This window comes from Dendrobates tinctorius, unplaced genomic scaffold (genome assembly GCF_039654945.1).
Source record: "Dendrobates tinctorius isolate UK_male_01 unplaced genomic scaffold, ASM3965494v1 ptg000307l, whole genome shotgun sequence".
Taxonomy (NCBI): Eukaryota; Metazoa; Chordata; class Amphibia; order Anura; family Dendrobatidae; genus Dendrobates; species Dendrobates tinctorius.
In genome coordinates, this window is record NW_027361974.1 from 443131 (window position 1) to 467282 (window position 24152).

The following is a 24152-nucleotide window of genomic DNA, read 5'->3' on the forward strand; positions in this document are numbered from 1 at the left end:
CTTGAGCACTGTCACTTCCTGGATGCAGGACTACGACCATGGTTATAGGACCTTTATCACTGTCACTCCCTGGATGCAGGACTACGCCCATGGTTATAGGACCTTGAGCAATGTCACTCCCTGGATGCAGGACAACGACCATGGTTATAGGACCTTTATCACTGTCACTCCCTGGATGCCGGACTAAGACCATGGTTATAGGACCTTGAGCACTGCTACTCCCTGGATGCAGGACTACGACCATGGTCACAGGACCTTGAGAACTGTCACTCCCTGGATGCAGGACTACGACCATGGTTATAGGACCTTGAGCACTGTCACTCCCTGGATGCAGGACTACGACCATGGTTACTTGAGCTCTGTCACTTCCTGGATGCAGGACTACGACCATGGTCACAGGACCTTGAGCACTGTCACTCCCTGGATGCAGGATTACGACCATGGTTACTTGAGCTCTGTCACTCCCTGGATGCAGGACTACGACCATGGTCACAGGACCTTGAGCACTGTCACTCCCTGGTTGCAGGACTACGACCATGGTTATAGGACCTTGAGCACTGTCACTCCCTGGATGCAGGACTACGACCATGGTTACTTGAGCTCTGTCACTCCTTGGATGCAGGACTACGACCATGGTCACAGGACCTTGAGCACTATCACTCCCTGGATGCAGGACTAGGACCATGGTCACAGGACCTTGAGCACTATCACTCCCTGGATGCAGGACTAGGACCATGGTTATAGGACCTTGAGCACTGTCACTCCCTGGATGCAGGACTACGACCATGGTTACTTGAACTCTGTCACTCCCTGGATGCAGGACTACGACCATGGTCACAGGACCTGCAGCACTGTCTCTCCCTGGATGCAGGACTATGACCATGGTCACAGGACCTTGAGCACTGTCACTCCCTGGATGCAGGATTAGGACCATGGTTACTTGAGCTCTGTCACTCCCTGGATGCAGGACTACGACCATGGTCACAGGACCTTGAGCACTGTCACTCACTGGATGCAGGACTATGACCATGGTCACAGGACCTGCAGCACTGTCTCTCCCTGGATGCAGGACTACGACCATGGTCACAGGACCTTGAGCACTGTGACTCCCTGGATGCAGGATTACGACCATGGTTACTTGAGCTCTGTCACTCCCTGGATGCAGGACTGCGACCATGGTCACAGGACCTTTTGAGCACTGTCACTCCCTGGATGCAGGACTATGACCATGGTTATAGGACCTTGAGCACTGTCACTCCCCGCATGCAGGACTATGACCATGGTCACAGGACCTTGAGCACTGTCACTCCCTGGATGCAGGACTGCGACCATGGCTAATGACATAGAATCATCAAGACCAGAGGGAACAGAAAATCCCACCGTAACATCTTTTACGGTCTCTGATAAACCCTTCCGAAAGAGCGCTGCTAAGGCACCATCATTCCATGTAGTAAGGTCCGCCCACTTTCGGAATTTTTGACAGTATAACGCTGCAGAATCCTGACCCTGGTCTAATGCCAACAGGGTTTTCTCAGCTTGATCAATAGCATTAGGTTCATCATACAACAACCCCAAGGCTTGAAAAAATGTGTCCACATTAGTCAGAATAGGATTTCCACGTGTCAGAGAAAAAGCCCAATCCTGGGGATCGCCACGCAGCAAGGAGATGACAATTTTAAACTGCTGGGCAGAGCTCCCCGATGAATTAGGCTTCAAGGCCTGAAATAATTTACAATTCTTAAAATTCAGAAATTTAGACCTATCCCCAGAAAACACATCAGGAGTAGGGATTTTTGGTTCAACTGCAGGTGATTGAGCGATATAGGCGGAAATTCCCCGCACTTCAGCAGCGAGCTGCTCAACATGATCAGACAATTGCTTAATTTCCATTAAAGAAAAGAAAATCCTCCTACGGCCCCAGAGAAAAAGAGGAAAAAATATATAAAAAAAAAAAATTCTGACACTTTTTTTTTTTTTTTTATTACAATTCTCTCCGGCTTTTGAGTACCCTAGAATCTGCGGTTTAGGCTGGAGATTCTGTTATGATTGGGTCACCGAGGAGGAAAACAAGACCAAGCTAAGCCACAGAAAACCAGAGAGGTTGGTAACTACGCGGATTGCAGACCCCTGATCCTATCCACACAACTAGCTGTAGCCGTGGAGCGTACCTACGATGAACTTAGACGCCTCGTCACAGCCGGAGAACTAAATAAGCCTAAAGCAAGAAAAGGGGAAATCTTAAACTGCCCCAGAGCAGACCCCAAAGGAATAGATAGCCCCCAAACATATATTGTCGGTGAGACAAGATGAAAACACAAACACAGGTAGGAAAATAGGCTTAGCAAACGATGGGGCCCACACTAACTAGACAGGACAGGAAAGGAAAGACACTGTCTGCAATCACGCAAAAATCCCTGCAAAAAATGTCCAACACACACGTCTGATAGAAAAATACTGAAGTCACTAGACTTCGCCCACTATATCAGCACTCTGGCATATTCTGAAAGCAGAGCAAAAAGAGGCCAATCTAATAAGGGACAAAAACAAACTGGCACAAGCAGTAACATAAGGATGGAAATTCAGCACAGCCCCAGCCGGAGCTGGCTGACCACACAAAACTGAATAGACAAAACCAAATCAAATGTGAACATTAGCAAAGAACACTTCGCTTGAGCATGCAGGGACTGAGCTGGAAACTAAGACCTCAGGAGGCAGGAAAAAAATCACCAGCAGGGATAGAGGGAGTCGGCTGTCTTAAATCCAGTCAGAAACGTCAGATGTCCAATCGTCCTCCTCATTATCAGGTGGCAGGCCTCTGTTATTAGATCAGCTCCATTACCTCCTGTAACCACCAGAGGGAGCCCGGAAAGAGAACTCGTGACTCCTCTATCCATACAACCAGCTCCACTACCTTCACTAGCAACCAGAGGTAGGCCAAAAAGTGAATTCACAACAGTCATAGGACCTTGAGCACTGTCACTACCTGGATGCAGGACTACGACCATGGTCACAGGACCTTGAGCACTGTCAGTCCCTGGATGCAGGACTACGACCATGGTCACAGGATCTTGAGCACTGGCACTCCCTGTATGCAGGACTACGACCATGGTCACAGGACCTTGAGCACTGTCACTCCTTGGATGCAGGACTACGACCATGGTCACAGGACCTTGAGCACTGTCAGTCAATGGATGCAGGACTACGACTGTGGTCACAGGACCTTGAGCACTGTCAGTCCCTGGATGCAGGACTATGACCATGGTCACAGGACCTTGAGCACTGTCACTCCCTGGATGCAGGACTGCAACCATGGTTATAGGACATTGAGCACTGTTACTGCTTGGATGCAGGACTACGACCATGGTCACAGGAACTTGACCACTGTCAGTCCCTGGATGCAGGACTACGACCATGGTCACAGGACCTTGACCACTGCCAGTCCCAGGATGCAGGACTACGACCATGGTCACAGGACCTTGAGCACTGTCAGTCCCTGGATGCAGGACTACGACCATGGTCACAGGACCTTAAGCACTGTCACTCCCTGCATGCAGGACTACGACCATGGTCACAGGACCTTGAGCACTGTCAGTCCCTGGATGCAGGACTGCGACCATGGTTATAGGACATTGAGCACTGTCACTCCTTGGATGCAGGACTACGACCATGGTCACAGGACCTTGACCACTGTCACTCCTTGGATGCAGAACTACAACCATGGTCACAGGACCTTGAGCACTGTCAGTCCCTGGATGCAGAACTACGACCATGGTCACAGGACCTTGACCACTGTCACTCCCTGAAGCATATTTTGCAATGCAGAAGACAATGAGGAGAAAAACGACTGCTCCTAAAAGCTTGACATCTTTCCAGCTCAACATCTGGAGCGACAGAGAGTAACATATGTACCCAACCCAGTACAAGAGTCACATCAAGGACATCTAGCAGTAAACAGCCTAATGGGAGCCATTATTGAGGATACCCACCAGCCATCAAGAGCTTAATGTTGGGTGATGGGGTTGCAGCATAGCCCCCCGACATCCATCGCTGGATGAGAGGTTGTAACCTGCATGACAAATATGTGATCTTCACATCTATAAATAATGCGATTTGTAAAAGTATGGAAAAGTTTCCAGCAGCTCCGGTGTAAACAGCTGGTGGAGGCCTCCAGTCATACACAGCCTGACAACTCCTCAACCTGCGCTCACTACTTAATGAGGCTTCTGCCGTATGTTGCCGGCACGCAGCGTGGTGAGACCTTTCCCTCAGGTGCTCGATGTGTTCCAGATCTGCGTGATGTTTCCTGAGACTTCTCTCATCAACAACAAGTAAAGGTAAAAGTAGAGAAAGTACAAAGTATTACAGGATACAATTATAGATCCTCGTATGGAAGACTCGCCTGCCCTACAATGTGAGGAGACAGAGGAGGCCATAATCAAGACGGCCAAACTGTCAGTCACCAAGGCCCCTACTGCCCTCTGCGGGGACCGAAATAGCGACATTATATATAACGTAAGAGAGCAAGCAAAGTGACAACTACTGTAAGCACAAAGCTCTACAAACAACATTTCTCAGGTTTTAGGTTCTTACTACTATAATATCTCTATGTGCAAAAAATATAATTACTATTATATCATTGCTCCCTGTGTACAAGAATATAACTACTATAATACTGCCCTCTATGTATAAGAATATAACTACTATAATACTGCCCCTATATACAAGAATATAACTACTATAATACTGCCCCTATGTACAAGAATATTACTACTATAATACTGTGCCTATGTACAAGAATATAACTACTATAAAACTGCCCCTATGTACAAGAATATAACTACTATAATACTGCTCCTATGTACAAGAATATAACTACTATAATACTGCCCCTATGTACAAGAATATAACTACTATAATACTGCTCCTATGTACAAGAATATAACTACTATAATACTGCCCCTATGTACAAGAATATAACTACTATAATACTGCCCCCTATGTACAAGAATATAACTACTATAATACTGCTCCTATGTACAAGAATATAACTACTATATTACTGCCCCTATGTACAAGAATATAACTACTATAATACTGCTCCTATGTACAAGAATATAACTACTATATTACTGCCCCTATGTACAAGAATATAACTACTATAATTCTGCCCCTATGTACAAGAATATAACTACTATAATACTGCTCCTATGTACAAGAATATAACTAATATAATTCTGCCCCTATGTACAAGAATATAAATACAATAATGCTGCCTCTATGTACAAGAATATAACTACTATAATACTGCCCCTATGTACAAGAATATAACTGCTATAATACTGCTCCTATGTACAAGAATATAACTACTATAATACTGCCCCTATGTACAAGAATATGACTACTATAATACTGCTCCCTATGTACAAGAATATAACTACTATAATACTGCTCCCTATGTACAAGAATATAACTACTATAATTCTGCCCCCTATGAACAAGAATATAACTACTATAATACTGCTCCTATGTACAAGAATATAACTACTATAATACTGCTCCTATGTACAAGAATATAACTACTATAATACTGCTCCTATGTACAAGAATATAAATACAATAATGCTGCCTCTATGTACAAGAATATAACTACTATAATACTGCCCCTATGTACAAGAATATAACTACTATAATACTGCCCCCTATGTACAAGAATATAACTACTATAATACTGCCCCTATGTACAAGAATATAACTACTACAGTATATTACTGCTCCTATGTACAAGAATATAACTACTATAATAATGCTCCCTATGTACAAGAATATAACTACTATAATACTGCCCCTATGTACAAGAATATAACTACTATAATACTGCTCCTATGTACAAGAATATAACTACTATATTACTGCCCCTATGTGCAAGAATATAACTACTATAATTCTGCCCCTATGTACAAGAATATAACTACTATAATACTGCTCCTATGTACAAGAATATAACTACTATAATTCTGCCCCTATGTACAAGAATATAAATACAATAATGCTGCCTCTATGTACAAGAATATAACTACTATAATACTGCCCCTATGTACAAGAATATAACTATTATAATACTGCTCCTATGTACAAGAATATAACTACTATAATACTGCCCCTATGTACAAGAATATGACTACTATAATACTGCTCCCTATGTACAAGAATATAACTACTATAATACTGCCCCTATGTACAAGAATATAACTACTATAATACTGCCCCCTATGTACAAGAATATAACTACTATAATACTGCCCCTATGTACAAGAATATAACTACTATAATACTGCCCCTATATACAAGAATATAAATACAATAATGCTGCCCCTATGTACAAGAATATAGCTACTATAATACTGCCCCTATGTACAAGAATATAACTACTATAATACTGCTCCTATGTACAAGAATATAACTACTATAATACTGCCCCCCTATGTACAAGAATATAACTACTATAATACTGCTCCTATGTACAAGAATATAACTACTATAATACTGCCCCCTATGTACAAGAATATACAGTCATGGCCAAAAGTATTGACACCCCTGCAATTCTGTCAGATAATATTCAGTTTCTTCCTGAAAATGATTGCAAACACAAATTCTTTGGTATTATTATCTTCATTTTATTTGTCTTAAATGAAAAAACACAAAAGAGAATGAAGCAAAAAGCAAAACATTGATCATTTCACACAAAACTCCAAAAATGGGCCGGACAAAAGTATTGGCACCCTCAGCCTAATACTTGGTTGCACAACCTTTAGCCAAAATAACTGCGACCAACCGCTTCCGGTAACCATCAATGAGTTTCTTACAATGCTCTGCTGGAATTTTAGACCATTCTTCTTTGGCAAACTGCTCCAGGTCCCTGATATTAGAAGGGAGCCTTCTCCAAACTGCCATTTTTACATCTCTCCACAGGTGTTCTATGGGATTCAGGTCTGGACTCATTGCTGGCCACCTTAGAAGTCTCCAGTGCTTTCTCTCAAACCATTTTCTAGTGCTTTTTGAAGTGTGTTTTGGGTCATTGTCCTGCTGGAAGACCCATGACCTCTGAGGGAGACCCAGCTTTCTCACACTGGGCCCTACATTATGCTGCAAAATTTGTTGGTAGTCTTCAGACTTCATAATGCCATGCACACGGTCAAGCAGTCCAGTGCCAGAGGCAGCAAAGCAACCCCAAAACATCAGGGAACCTCCGCCATGTTTGACTGTAGTGACCGTGTTCTTTTCTTTGAATGCCTCTTTTTTCTCCTGTAAACTCTATGTTGATGCTTTTGCCCTAAAAGCTCTACTTTTGTCTCATCTGACCAGAGAACATTCTTCCAAAACGTTTTAGGCTTTTTCAGGTAAGTTTTGGCAAAGTCCAGCCTGGCTTTTTTATGTCTCGGGGTAAGAAGTGGGGTCTTCCTGGGTCTCCTACCATACAGTCCCTTTTCATTCAGACGCTGACAGATAGTACGGGTTGACACTGTTGTACCCTCAGACTGCAGGGCAGCTGGAACTTGTTTGGATGTTAGTCGAGGTTCTTTATCCAACATCCGCACAATCTTGCGTTGAAACCTCTTGTCAATTTTTCTTTTCCGGCCACATCTAGGGAGGTTAGCCACAGTGCCATGGGCTTTACACTTCTTGATGACACTGTGCACGGTAGACACAGGAACATTCAGGTCTTTGGAGATGGACTTGTAGCCTTGAGATTGCTCATGCTTCCTCACAATTTGATTTCTCAAGTTCTCAGACAGTTCTTTGGTCTTCTTTCTTTTCTCCATGCTCAATGTGGTACACACAAGGACACAGGACAGAGGTTGAGTCAACTTTAATCCATATCAACCGGCTGCAAGTGTGATTTAGTTATTGCCAACACCTGTTAGGTGCCACAGGTAAGTTACAGGTGCTGTTAATTACATAAATTAGAGAAGCATCACATGATTTTTCAAACAGTGCCAATACTTTTGTCCACCCTCTTTGTTATGTTTGGTGTGGAATTATATCCAATTTGGCTTTAGGACATTTCTTTTTGCGTTTTTTCATTTAAGACAAATTAAATGAAGATAATAATACCAAAGAATTTGTGTTTGCAATCATTTTCAGGAAGAAACTGAGTATTATCTGACAGAATTGCAGGGGTGTCAATACTTTTGGCCATGACTGTAACTACTATAATACTGCTCCTATGTACAAGAATATAACTACTATAATACTGCTCCCTATGTACAAGAATATAACTACTATAATACTGCCCCTATGTACAAGAATATAACTACTATAATACTGCCCCTATGTACAAGAATATAACTACTATAATACTGCCCCTATGTACAAGAATATAACTACTATAATACTGCTCCTATGTACAAGAATATAACTACTATAATACTGCCCCTATGTACAAGAATATAACTACTATAATACTGCCCCCTATGATAAATACAATAATGCTGCCCCTATGTACAAGAATATAAATACAATAATGCTGCCCCTATGTACAAGAATATAACTACTATAATACTGCTCCTATGTACAAGAATATAACTACTATAATACTGCTCCTATGTACAAGAATATAACTACTATAATACTGCTCCTATGTACAAGAATATAACTACTATAATACTGCCCCTATGTACAAGAATATAACTACTATAATACTGCCCCTATGTACAAGAATATAACTACTATAATACTGCCCCTATGTACAAGAATATAACTACTATAATACTGCCCCTATGTACAAGAATATAACTGCTATAATACTGCCTCTATGTACAAGAATATAACTACTATAATACTGCTCCTATGTACAAGAATATAACTACTATAATACTGCTCCTATGTACAAGACTATAACTACTATAATACTGCCCCCTATGTACAAGAATATAACTACTATAATACTGCTCCTATGTACAAGAATATAACTACTATAATACTGCCCCTATGTACAAGAATATAAGTACTATAATACTGCCCCTATGTACAAGAATATAACTGCTATAATACTGCCTCTATGTACAAGAATATAACTACTATAATACTGCCCCATGTACAAGAATATAACTACTATAATACTGCCCCTATGTACAAGAATATAAATACTATAATACTGCCCCCTATATGCAAGAATATAACTACTAGAATACTGCCTCCTAGCTGTGAGGTTGTGTGTCTGTGGTTCTCCTGATGTCTGGAGCAAGCCCGGGGAGGGGCCACCCTGGGCGGGGAAGCTCCCCAGGCAAGGCCCAGGCTTCCCGGCCTACACTGGGACAAGCCTCCCAGGCTTCTACTAATGGGAGTGTTAATCCCAAAGCCGCTGTGAGTCCAGTGAATGCAGCGAGTCAAAGCTGCAGCAGTTCGGTGAAGGAAGAGAAAGCTGTGGCCAAAGTTTTGGGAGGAAAACCTCCAGTTCCAGCAAAGAAGCAAGAAGGAAAAGTCTCTGTGAGTGATGGAAACCAGCAGAATGTGAAGTCTTGTAGCTCCCCAGTCAGTAAGCAGCTCCTGCCAGGTGCACAGGTGAGATCGGCCCCAGCTGTGCAGATCACCTCTCCTGCTCCCAGGCAGAGACGGACGTCTTTGGAAAGGCAGACAATGCAGGAGAACCTACAGCAGCATGGCAGTATGGCGCGGTCAGGACGCACACGGTCACAGTCAGGTGGCAGTGATAAACCTGCTGCGGAGCCTGCATCCAGCCAAGGGGCCACAAAACCATCTATGGTGGACCCGCACAAGACCCGCACAAGACTGTCTTTAAAACCCCTGTACCCGTGGTCAAGACTAAACCTGTGGGGCCGGCGCGTGCACCCGAGCTGCAGCTAGCGGATGAGATACCGGGACTTGTCCGAAAACTGGGTGAGTTACAGCAGCAAAAACAAGCGCTGCAAATGGAGGTAGACAGGACACTGAATCTGTGCTGGAGAGCATGGGGCCCCTGGCAGAGACCTACAGGAACCGCGAGCGGTTCACCTCCTATAAGCAGGACTGTGCTGTAGAGGCCAGGACCCCTGATGTTCAGGACGGGACCCCCCAGCAGCGGACACGGCCAGTGTTACAGGCTGCCCGCTTCTGCTTCCAGGAGGGAAAACAGCTGCAGCAGCAGGAAGCTCCGTGTGAACAAGAGCATACACTGCAGACTCCAGCAGAGGCACCACAGGTCCCAGAGTGCCCCACACAGGAGCAGGACAGTATATGTGAGACTGTTTGTGCTGATGAGGCTGAGGCTGAAGCACAGACTGTGGCTGGGGATGCTGTGCCCATGGGGTCGGGGGTTGGAGGGGTTTCACACTCTGTAATGGACGTCGCACTGTCTGATAATGATGCTGCTTATGATAATGTGCATGATATGTGTGATTATCCCCCTTTTCCATCTAGTCCACAAGGTGTGACAGCCCCCCTGCTGCAGGCCCTCTCCCTGTCAGTCAGCCCAGTGTGACCCGGCAGGTGCCCCCCAGGAATGCCTGGAGCCGCGGCGCCCCATCCATCACTTCCAGCGCCAGGTATACCGGCCAGACATTCAAACGCATTAATGTGGTGCGGTTTAAATACATAGGTGCCAAGGAGGATCTGCCACAACGCAGGTATGTGGTGAGAGAGCTGCTCTGCGGCCAGATGGGGTTTGTGGCAAATGAGATACTGGCAGTGTCTAATCTTCAGGACAGGCAGGGCTACGAGGTCAGCTTCAAGCTCATGTCTGACCTGGATAGATTCTGGGCCAATTACCCCAAGTTCAGAGATGCTGAGGGCTGGAATAAGTTTGTGTTGGTTCCTATCTCCAGGCCAGACACTGTCACAGTGAACATCACCTTCTGGAATGAGGCCGTTCCTCCACAGAACATCGAGGTGTGGCTCCGGAGACACTGTGACCTCGTCTCTGGGCTCACCAAGGTCAGAGATGAGGATGGTATCTGGACAATGGGGTGGCGGGTCTTGGTGAAACTGCGGCAATGTGAGAACATCACTGACCACTTACCCAACTCCTTCTTCATTGGGAGGGAGAAGGGAAGGTGTTATTATCCCGGGCAACCCAGAAAGTGTTTCAAATGTGGTGGGAAAGGTCATCTGGCTAATGCCTGTACTGTGGTGAAGTGCAGTCTGTGTGGGGCAATCGGCCATGTCGCTGCGGACTGCCGGGACGTCAGGTGCAACCTCTGTGGTAGGATGGGCCACCCTCACAGGGACTGTCCAGACGCCTGGCACAACATCTGCAGAGTCTTCCCTGATGAGTTAGTGGTGGCAGGGGCAGAGGCTCAGGAGGATGAGGATGTGGTGGCAGGGACACATGGGGAGGAGAAGTTAATGTCAGGAGAGATGCTGACCAGCTCAGATGCCCACCAGGAGTCCACTCAGGCAGCACCAGAGAAGCAGGGTGCAGAGGGGAACATGGAGATCGTCCATCAGGTCCAGCAGCCTCAGATAGCCCCCCCTTCAGCATCGCTGTCTGTATCTGATGACTGGAGCATTAATAATAAAAGGAAGAAAAAGAACACATCCTCCCGTAAACCTGAGGCAGAATATGACACTGGTCAGACTGCTAGTAAGAAGGTTCAGAATTCTGCAGGAGTGATGGTCGTGTCCAACAAGTATGGAGTTTTATCTGACTCCAATGGTGACGATTATGAGGAAGAGTTGAGGAAAGTTGATGCTGAGTGTGACAGGGACATAGAGGACCATCCCCCGCCAAAGCAGAAGCCCTTATCTGTGGACCCTCAGGTAGAGTCTGACATGGACACCAGTGGTGGACAGAACATCTCTGACTCATGATGATGGCTATTACTCTGCTCCTTCTATATTGTGTTGTGATGGCGGGGTTCTCATTGACAGTGACCTCGAGCAATGTGAATAGCATTAAGCTGAGGAGAACTAGACACGTGGTGTATGAACATCTGAAATATCTGGACACAGATGTCATCTTCCTGCAGGAGACACGACTGACATCTCTGGGGCTTATGAGAGAGGCTGAGAGGGAATGGCGGTCCGGTCCTTCTTTCTGGTCACTGGCTGTGGAGCCTTATGCCGGGGTCGCTGTCCTGTTTAACACCAATGATGTGACTGTGCATAGGATGACGGAGGTGGTCATGGGAAGATGTCTGGTCCTAGAAGTCACTATCCATGGGAGGCGACTCCGGCTTATTAACATCTATGGGCCACAGACAGTGACTGACAGGATCCAGCTGTTTAATGACGTCAAGCCTTACCTCTTCACTTCTCTTCCCGTGGTGATGGCGGGGGACTTTAATGCCATAATGACATCAGGTGACAGCTCCTCAGGCAGGGCAGTGACCAGGGACGGTAAGGTCCTACATAACGTCATAATGCAGGCAGGACTGACTGACATTTTCACACAGGGTGGGCGACAGCCAAAATTCACATATTCATGTTACAACAGGAGCAGTAGGATAGATTTTGCTTTTGTCAGTCCTACTGAGGCTGTCGGCGCCCTGAGTGAGAAGGTCGTCCCTTACTCTGATCACCTTGCCTTGTGCTTCTCTTTGGGTTCCTCTAACCGTCCGGACATTGGTAGAGGGTTGTGGAAGCTCAATTCCAGTCTCCTGGAGGATGCCTATGTTCAGAGCCGTGTTCACTCCCTTATCCAGCTTCATCTAGACAGGGTTGACTTCTATGACAACATGACCGACTAGTGGGAGGACATCAAGGAGGATATCAGATCCCTCTTAAAGAGACTGTCAGTTAATAAAGGGAGGAATAAGTACAGCCAGTACCTGAAGCTGTGCAAAGAATTGGAGTCACTGTATTCGGCGGGCGGGGATGATAAAGTGAAGATCGACCAGCTGAAATCTGAGATAAAGCAGTATCAGTATAGCAGGTATACCTCCCTGGTTCTTGAATGGGATTATGGGTCCTTAGGGGCCCCTGATCCCTTTGAGAATTGCAGGGAGAGGGTGGCCAAAAAAATGGTCACGGGTCTCACCGACTCCCAGGGTGTATTGCAGGATTCACGGGAGGGTATCCTGGAGGTGGTGAGATCGTACTGTGCTGACTTGTTTCAGAGGAAAGTTTTGGATAAAGATAAGATGACTCAATTCTTGGAGGCAAATCCAGTGCCTGATACTAATGATCTGGACTTCTCTCCTTTGACAGCAGAAATAACGGTGGAGGAAGTTAAGGAGGCCATTGATAAGTTGCATCTGAAGAAGGCACCAGGTCCAGATGGTATAACGGCAGAATTTTATAAGAAATTGAGACCTCCTGGCTCCAATTCTCGTGGATGTGTATAGAAATTGTCTAGAAAATCACCTGATTCCTCCATCCATGAGAGTGTCCTCGTTAATTCTGCTGTCTAATGGTAAAGAGCTGAGCGACATCAAGAACTGGAGGCCGATTGCCCTCTTGAATGTGGACAGGAAGATTCTAGCAAAGATCCTATTTTCTAGATTAGTCTGTTTGTCCCCGGCACTGTTGGCAGGCTCTCAGTTTGGCACAGTAAAAGGGCGGAACATCTCTGGAGCAGTCATCTCGATACGAGAGATGTTTGAGAGATATAAAGCTCTGCGGTGTGGGAGATATGTTGATAGTCTGGACCAGGCTAAAGCCTTTGACAGGGTTGATCACGACTATCTGTGGGCCACTTTGTCAAAGTACGGTATTCCGGGACAATTTGTGGATTGGCTGAAGACGTTGTACAGAGAGGCGGTGAGCTTTCCTCTGATTAATGGTTGGCAGGGTGACACTTTTGGAGTTGGGGCGGGGGTGAGGCAGGGCTGCCCACTGAGTCCGCGCCTGTATGTTTTTGCCCTAGACCCGTTTCTGAGGTCACTGCAGGAGTGCGATTTTCAGGGGGTGCCGGTCCCCCACTGCCCGCCTCTGAATGTTGTTGCCTATGCGGACGATGTGACGCTGGTGATCTCCAATCCTCGTGAGGTGCAGATGTTATCTGCGTCCATCAGAAGCTACTCAGAGACCTCCGGGTCTCTTGTCAACCTTGAAAAGAGTCAAGCTCTGTGGACATTAGATACTGAGCCCAGCTTTGATCTGCCGCAGTTTTCCAAAGCCTCCACCCATATTAAGATCCTAGGGGTTAAATTTGGGAGGGATGATAATGCCACGCTAAATTGGGAGGAGAAATTGGAAACCGGAAATGCAAAGGTTCAGCGATGGAAGAACTGGAGGCTGACCTACAGAGAAAGGGTCACAATGTTGAAGACGTACCTGGTCCCCGTTTTCTTGTATGTCTCTGTCGCTTTCCCTTTGCCAGAATCTTTCTCAGCGAGGCTCTTCAGCCTGTTCTTCCAGCTCTTGTGGGGGAATAGGTTGAACCTAATAAAGAGGGGAATAACATACCTACGGCGGAGAGAGGGTGGGCTGGATATGTTGAATCCAAGGGTTTTCTTTGACTCCTTGTTTCTAAAGGTGAATTTTGGGAACATGGACTCAAACAGTAGCTCCCTGTGGGTAAATAGTATCAGGTACTGGATATTGCCTTTTGCAGAATCTTGGGTGCGAGGCGGCAGTCTCAAGAGGAGGAGATGGACAGGTGACCACCTCCCCCAGTGTCTGGACTATGGACTGAAGTGTGTTAGGAGGTGGGGACTGGAGAAGTCTTACATTGAGAGCAATACGAGAAGAGATCTGTATTCTCATGTATGTAGGACTTTCTTCTACTCTCCACTGGCCCTGAGAGATTGTGTCACCACCACCCTGCAGGAAAGCCTTAGGTTCCTAAACGGGAAACGGCTACCTCCTAAAATGTTTGATGTCACTTGGCTTTCACTGCATAGTCGGCTCTTTGTCAGAGGGAACCTGAAACTTCTGTGTGTCTCTGATCGGACGTGTCCCCTTGGTTGTCAGCAGGAGGAGACTATGGAGCACTTTATATGTGATTGCTGGGGAGGGAGGAAGATCTGGGAGGAAGTGTCAGATAATCTAAAAATCCCCAGACTGCTGACCCTAAAGTATCCTGACATAATCTATGGTGTCCCCTCCACTGTTAGTAACATCGACAGAGAGACAATGTACATTATAATCAGTGTCATCAAATACTATCACTGGCACATGAGAACCCGGGTGTCACTGCACAATGAGCTGTTCGATCACACCGCTGCCTCCAATCAGGTTATGTCAGAACTCCGGTGGATAAAATCACTGGAAGTTGGAAGGAGTCCAGGAAACATAATGTTATGGAGAAACGTAAAATTCAGTTAGAAAATATGATAATTTTTTTTTTTTTTTTCTAACTTTCTTTTTCTATCCCCAGGTGTGGACACTTTAATTTATTTATGAATATGATCTGATTATGTAATGTGTATATATTACCTAAGTGGTTTGTGTTTTATAATACTGGATGATTTTTGTTTTATTATAATTGTATTTATGTTTGGTTTATAATAAAAATTGCCCCTATGTACAAGAATATAACTACTATAATACTGCTCCTATGTACAAAAATATAACTACTATAATACTGCCCCTATGTACAAGAATATAACTACTATAATACTGCCCCCTATGTACAAGAATATAACTACTATAATACTGCCCCTATGTACAAGAATATAACTACAATAATACTGCCCCTATGTACAAGAATATAACTACTATAATACTGCCCCCTATGTACAAGAATATAACTACTATAATACTGCTCCTATGTACAAGAATATAACTACTATAATACTGCTCCCTATGTACAAGAATATAACTACTATAATACTGCTCCTATGTACAAGAATATAACTACTATAATACTGCTCCTATGTACAAGAATATAACTACTATAATACTGCCCCCTATGTACAAGAATATAACTACTATAATACTGCTCCTATGTACAAGAATATAACTACTATAATACTGCTCCTATGTACAAGAATATAACTACTATAATACTGCCCCCTATGTACAAGAATATAACTATTATAATACTGCTCCCTATGTACAAGAATATAACTTCTGTAATACTGCTCCTATGTACAAGAATATAACTACTATAATACTGCCCCTATGTACAAGAATATAACTACTATAATACTGCTCCTATATACAAGAATATAACTACAATAATACTGCCCCCTATGTACAAGAATATAACTACTATAATACTGCCCCTATGTACAATATAACTACTATAATAATGCCCCCTTGTAGAAGAATATAACTACTATAATACTGCCCCTATGTACAAGAATATAACTACTATAATACTGCCCCTATGTACAAGAAAATAACTACAATAATACTGCCCCTATGTACAAGACTATAACTACTATAATACTGCTCTTATGTACAAGAATATAACTACTATAATACTGCCCCCTATGTACAAGAATATAACTACTATAATACTGCTCCTATGTACAAGAATATAACTACTATAATACTGCTCCCTATGTACAAGAATATAACTACTATAATACTGCTCCTATGTACAAGAATATAACTACTATAATACTGCTCCTATGTACAAGAATATAACTACTATAATACTGCCCCCATGTACAAGAATATAACTACTATAATACTGCTCCCTATGTTCAAGAATATAACTACTATAATACTGCCCCCTATGTACAAGAATATAACTACTATAATACTGCTCCTATGTACAAGAATATAACTACTATAATACTGCCCCCTATGTACAAGAATATAACTACTATAATACTGCCCCTATGTATAAGAATATAACTACTATAATACTGCTCCCTATGTACAAGAATATAACTACTATAATACTGCCCCCTATGTACAAGAATATAACTACTATAATACTGCTCCTATGTACAAGAATATAACTACTATAATACTGCCCCCTATGTACAAGAATATAACTACTATAATACTGCCCCCTATGTACAAGAATATAACTATTATAATACTGCTCCCTATGTACAAGAATATAACTACTATAATACTGCCCCCTATGTACAAGAATATAACTACTATAATACTACTCCTATGTACAAGAATATAACTACTATAATACTGCCCCTATGTACAAGAATATAACTACTATAATACTGCTCCTATGTACAAGAATATAACTACTATAATACTGCCCCTATGTACAAGAATATAACTACTATAATACTGCCCCCTATGTACAAGAATATAACTACTATAATACTGCCCCCTATGTACAAGAATGTAACTATTATAATACTGCTCCCTATGTACAAGAATGTAACTACTATAATACTACTCCTATGTACAAGAATATAACTACTATAATACTGCCCCCTATGTACAAGAATATAACTACTATAATACTGCCCCCTATGTACAAGAATGTAACTACTATAATACTGCCCCTATGTACAAGAATATAACTACTATAATACTGCCCCTATGTACAAGAATATAACTACTATAATACTGCCCCCTATGTACAATAATATAACTACTATAATACTGCCCCTATGTACAAGAATATAACTACTATAATACTGCCCCTATGTACAAGAATATAACTACTATAATACTGCTCCTATGTACAAAAATATAACTACTATAATACTGCCCCTATGTACAAGAATATAACTACTATAATACTGCCCCCTATGTACAAGAATATAACTACTATAATACTGCCCCTATGTACAAGAATATAACTACAATAATACTGCCCCTATGTACAAGAATATAACTACTATAATACTGCCCCCTATGTACAAGAATATAACTACTATAATACTGCTCCTATGTACAAGAATATAACTACTATAATACTGCTCCCTATGTACAGGAATATAACTACTATAATACTGCTCCTATGTACAAGAATATAACTACTATAATACTGCTCCTATGTACAAGAATATAACTACTATAATACTGCCCCCTATGTACAAGAATATAACTACTATAATACTGCTCCTATGTACAAGAATATAACTACTATAATACTGCTCCTATGTACAAGAATATAACTACTATAATACTGCCCCCTATGTACAAGAATATAACTATTATAATACTGCTCCCTATGTACAAGAATATAACTTCTGTAATACTGCTCCTATGTACAAGAATATAACTACTATAATACTGCCCCTATGTACAAGAATATAACTACTATAATACTGCTCCTATATACAAGAATATAACTACAATAATACTGCCCCCTATGTACAAGAATATAACTACTATAATACTGCCCCTATGTACAATATAACTACTATAATAATGCCCCCTTGTAGAAGAATATAACTACTATAATACTGCCCCTATGTACAAGAATATAACTACTATAATACTGCCCCTATGTACAAGAAAATAACTACAATAATACTGCCCCTATGTACAAGACTATAACTACTATAATACTGCTCTTATGTACAAGAATATAACTACTATAATACTGCCCCCTATGTACAAGAATATAACTACTATAATACTGCTCCTATGTACAAGAATATAACTACTATAATACTGCTCCCTATGTACAAGAATATAACTACTATAATACTGCTCCTATGTACAAGAATATAACTACTATAATACTGCTCCTATGTACAAGAATATAACTACTATAATACTGCCCCCATGTACAAGAATATAACTACTATAATACTGCTCCCTATGTACAAGAATATAACTACTATAATACTGCCCCCTATGTACAAGAATATAACTACTATAATACTGCTCCTATGTACAAGAATATAACTACTATAATACTGCCCCCTATGTACAAGAATATAACTACTATAATACTGCCCCTATGTATAAGAATATAACTACTATAATACTGCTCCCTATGTACAAGAATATAACTACTATAATACTGCCCCCTATGTACAAGAATATAACTACTATAATACTGCTCCTATGTACAAGAATATAACTACTATAATACTGCCCCCTATGTACAAGAATATAACTACTATAATACTGCCCCCTATGTACAAGAATATAACTATTATAATACTGCTCCCTATGTACAAGAATATAACTACTATAATACTGCCCCCTATGTACAAGAATATAACTACTATAATACTGCCCCCTATGTACAAGAATATAACTACTATAATACTACTCCTATGTACAAGAATATAACTACTATAATACTGCCCCTATGTACAAGAATATAACTACTATAATACTGCTCCTATGTACAAGAATATAACTACTATAATACTGCCCCCTATGTACAAGAATATAACTACTATAATACTGCCCCCTATGTACAAGAATATAACTATTATAATACTGCTCCCTATGTACAAGAATATAACTACTATAATACTGCCCCCTATGTACAAGAATATAACTACTATAATACTACTCCTATGTACAAGAATATAACTACTATAATACTGCCCCTATGTACAAGAATATAACTACTATAATACTGCTCCTATGTACAAGAATATAACTACTATAATACTGCCCCTATGTACAAGAATATAACTACTATAATACTGCCCCCTATGTACAAGAATATAACTACTATAATACTGCCCCCTATGTACAAGAATGTAACTATTATAATACTGCTCCCTATGTACAAGAATGTAACTACTATAATACTACTCCTATGTACAAGAATATAACTACTATAATACTGCCCCCTATGTACAAGAATATAACTACTATAATACTGCCCCCTATGTACAAGAATGTAACTACTATAATACTGCCCCTATGTACAAGAATATAACTACTATAATACTGCCCCTATGTACAAGAATATAACTACTATAATACTGCCCCCTATGTACAATAATATAACTACTATAATACTGCCCCTATGTACAAGAATATAACTACTATAATACTGCCCCTATGTACAAGAATATAACTACTATAATACTGCTCCCTATGTACAAGAATATAACTACTATAATACTGCCCCTATGTACAAGAATATAACTACTATAATACTGCCCCCTATGTACAAGAATATAACTACTATAATACTGCCCCCTATGTACAAGAATGTAACTATTATAATACTGCCCCTATGTACAAGAATATAACTACTATAATACTACTCCTATGTACAAGAATATAACTACTATAATACTGCCCCTATGTACAAGAATATAACTACTATAATACTGCCCCCTATGTACAAGAATATAACTACTATAATACTGCTCCTATGTACAAGAATATAACTACTATAATACTGCTCCTATGTACAAGAATATAACTACTATAATACTGCCCCTATGTACAAGAATATAACTACTATAATACTGCCCCCTATGTACAAGAATATAACTACTATAATACTGCTCCTATGTACAAGAATATAACTACTATAATACTGCCCCCTATGTACAAGAATATAACTACTATAATACTGCTCCTATGTACAAGAATATAACTACTATAATACTGCCCCCTATGTACAAGAATATAACTACTATAATACTGCTCCTATGTACAAGAATATAACTACTATAATACTGCCCCCTATGTACAAGAATATAGCTACTATAATACTGCTCCTATGTACAAGAATATAACTACTATAATACTGCTCCTATGTACAAGAATATAACTACTATAATACTGCTCCTATGTGCAAGAATATAACTACTATAATACTGCCCCTATGTACAAGAATATAACTACTATAATACTGCCCCTATGTACAAGAATATAACTACTATAATACTGCTCCTATGTACAAGAATATAACTACTATAATACTGCCCCTATGTACAAGAATATAACTACTATAATACTGCCCCTATGTACAAGAATATAACTACTATAATACTGCTCCTATGTACAAGAATATAACTACTATAATACTGCCCCTATGTACAAGAATATAACTACTATAATACTGCTCCTATGTACAAGAATATAACTACTATAATACTGCTCCTATGTACAAGAATATAACTACTATAATACTGCCCCTATGTACAAGAATATAACTACTATAATACTGCCCCCTATGTACAAGAATATAACTACTATAATACTGCCCCTATGTACAAGAATATAACTACTATAATACTGCCCCCTATGTACAAGAATATAACTATTATAATACTGCTCCCTATGTACAAGAATATAACTTCTGTAATACTGCTCCCTAGCTGTGAGGACGTGTCTCACCAGTTCTCATGTCTGGAGCAAGCCCACGGAGGGGCCACCCTGGGCGGGGAAGCTCCCCAAGCAAGGCCCAGGCTTCTCGGCCTAGACTGGGAGAAAGCTTCCAGGCTTCTTCTAATGGGAATACACATCCCACAGTCGCCATTAAGCAATGTAAAACAACAAGTCAAAGCTCCACTGCTTCCATGAAGGAAGAAAGCAGAGTGAGTGTGAGTAAAATTATGGAAGATACACCAGCTCCAGTAACAACAAGGAAATCTGAGGTAAAAGAGTCAGTTAGTGAAGAAATGCAGCAAAGCCCCCAAGGTCCTGTAATTCCCCAAAGTATTTTTCTATCAGTAAATAGAGCCAGCCGGGTGCACAGGAGGTGAAGCAGACGCCATTACCGGCCTCAGGTGTGCAGCTCACTGCTCCACATAGCCAGAGCCAGACATCTCTGGAGAGGCAGACATGGCAGGAAAGCCTGCAGCAGTGAGACATGGTGACCGGTATGGCGCGCTCAGGATGCACAAGGTCGCAGGTGGGTGGCAGCAGTAAAAAGTGCTGTGGAGCCTGGAGCCAGAGGTGACACCATAAAGTCATCTAAGGTAAAACTAAAGGAGACTCCGCCATTCAAACACCCAGAGCCATTGTCTAAGCCAAAACCTGAGAGGGAGACGGCGCGTGCACCAGAGCTGCAGCTGGCAGAGGAGATACCGGCCCTGGTGAAGAAGATGGAGGAGTTACAGCAGCACAAAGAAATGCTGCAAATGGAGACTGATGTGATATATAAACTACAGGCCGCTCATCCTGACAGGAAAGCTGTGTGTGACCAGAGACTGCACTCACTGGGTGCGGAGCTGGCCAATGTGGTCAGAGACATAGACTGTATCCTGGGGAGGATGGGGCCCCTGGCCGAGACCTACAGGGACATAGACTGTATCCTGGGGAGGATGGGGCCCCTGGCAGAGACCTACAGGGACATAGACAGTATCCTGGGGAGGATGGGGCCCCTGGCCGAGACCTACAGGGACATAGACTGTATCCTGGGGAGGATGGGGCCCCTGGCAGAGACCTACAGGGACATAGACAGTATCCTGGGGAGGATGGGGCCCCTGGCCGAGACCTACAGGGACATAGACTGTATCCTGGGGAGGATGGGGCCCCTGGCAGAGACCTACAGGGACATAGACTGTATCCTGGGGAGGATGGGGCCCCTGGCAGAGACCTACAGGGACATAGACTGTATCCTGGGGAGGATGGGGCCCCTGGCAGAGACCTACAGGGACATAGACAGTATCCTGGGGAGGATGGGGCCCCTGGCAGAGACCTACAGGGACATAGACAGTATCCTGGGGAGGATGGGGCCCCTGGCCGAGACCTACAGGGACATAGACTGTATCCTGGGGAGGATGGGGCCCCTGGCCGAGACCTACAGGGACATAGACAGTATCCTGGGGAGGATGGGGCCCCTGGCCGAGACCTACAGGGACATAGACTGTATCCTGGGGAGGATGGGGCCCCTGGCAGAGACCTACAGGGACATAGACTGTATCCTGGGGAGGATGGGGCCCCTGGCAGAGACCTACAGGGACATAGACTGTATCCTGGGGAGGATGGGGCCCCTGACAGAGACCTACAGGGACATAGACAGTATCCTGGGGAGGATGGGGCCCCTGGCAGAGACCTACAGGGACATAGACAGTATCCTGGGGAGGATGGGGCCCCTGGCAGAGACCTACAGGGACATAGACTGTATCCTGGGGAGTATGGGGCCCCTGGCAGAGACCTACAGGGACATAGACTGTATCCTGGGGAGGATGGGGCCCCTGACAGAGACCTACAGGGACATAGACTGTATCCTGGGGAGGATGGGGCCCCTGGCAGAGACCTACAGGGACATAGACAGTATCCTGGGGAGGATGGGGCCCCTGGCAGAGACCTACAGGGACATAGACTGTATCCTGGGGAGTATGGGGCCCCTGACAGAGACCTACAGGGACATAGACTGTATCCTGGGGAGGATGGGGCCCCTGGCAGAGACCTACAGGGACATAGACAGTATCCTGGGGAGGATGGGGCCCCTGGCAGAGACCTACAGGGACATAGACTGTATCCTGGGGAGTATGGGGCCCCTGACAGAGACCTACAGGGACATAGACAGTATCCTGGGGAGGATGAGGCCAGTGGCAGAGACCTACAGGGACATAGACTGTATCCTGGGGAGTATGGGGCCCCTGACAGAGACCTACAGGGACATAGACTGTATCCTGGGGAGTATGGGGCCCCTGACAGAGACCTACAGGGACATAGACTGTATCCTGGGGAGGATGGGGCCCCTGGCAGAGACCTACAGGGACATAGACAGTATCCTGGGGAGGATGGGGCCCCTGGCAGAGACCTACAGGGACATAGACAGTATCCTGGGGAGGATGGGGCCCCTGGCAGAGACCTACAGTGACATAGTCTGTATCCTGGGGAGGATGGGGCCCCTGGCAGAGACCTACAGTGACATAGTCTGTATCCTGGGGAGGATGGGGCCCCTGGCAGAGACCTACAGTGACATAGTCTGTATCCTGGGGAGGATGGGGCCCCTGGCAGAGACCTACAGGGACATAGACAGTATCCTGGGGAGGATGGGGCCCCTGGCAGAGACCTACAGGGACATAGACTGTATCCTGGGGAGTATGGGGCCCCTGACAGAGACCTACAGGGACATAGACTGTATCCTGGGGAGGATGAGGCCTCTGGCAGAGACCTACAGGGACATAGACTGTATCCTGGGGAGGATGGGGCCCCTGGCAGAGACCTACAGGGACATAGACTGTATCCTGGGGAGGATGGGGCCCCTGACAGAGACCTACAGGGACATAGACTGTGTCCTGGGGAGGATGGGGCCCCTGGCCGAGACCTACAGGGATGTAGACTGTATGCTGGGGAGGATGGGGCCCCTGGCAGAGAAATACAGGGACATAGACTGTATCCTTGGGAGGATGGGGCCCCTGGCAGAGACCTACAGGGACATAGACAGTATCCTGGGGAGGATGGGGCCCCTGGCAGAGACCTACAGGGACATAGACAGTATCCTGGGGAGG

The 24152-nt window shown here is 43.6% G+C and overlaps 1 long non-coding RNA gene across 3 annotated transcripts in view; it reads left to right on the plus strand.

Moving 5' to 3' along the window:
* LOC141073545 (uncharacterized) overlaps positions 1-24152 on the plus strand; it is a 426372-nt gene that overhangs the window by 391700 nt on the left and 10520 nt on the right. The window contains exon 5 of one of the 3 annotated variants that reach the window (XR_012226995.1): positions 10417-10469. The exons of the other annotated variants lie outside the window; for them this stretch is intronic. This is a non-coding gene — a long non-coding RNA (uncharacterized lncRNA). Of the gene's footprint in view, positions 1-10416; positions 10470-24152 lie in introns of those variants that run through there. 3 annotated transcript variants of the gene reach the window in all.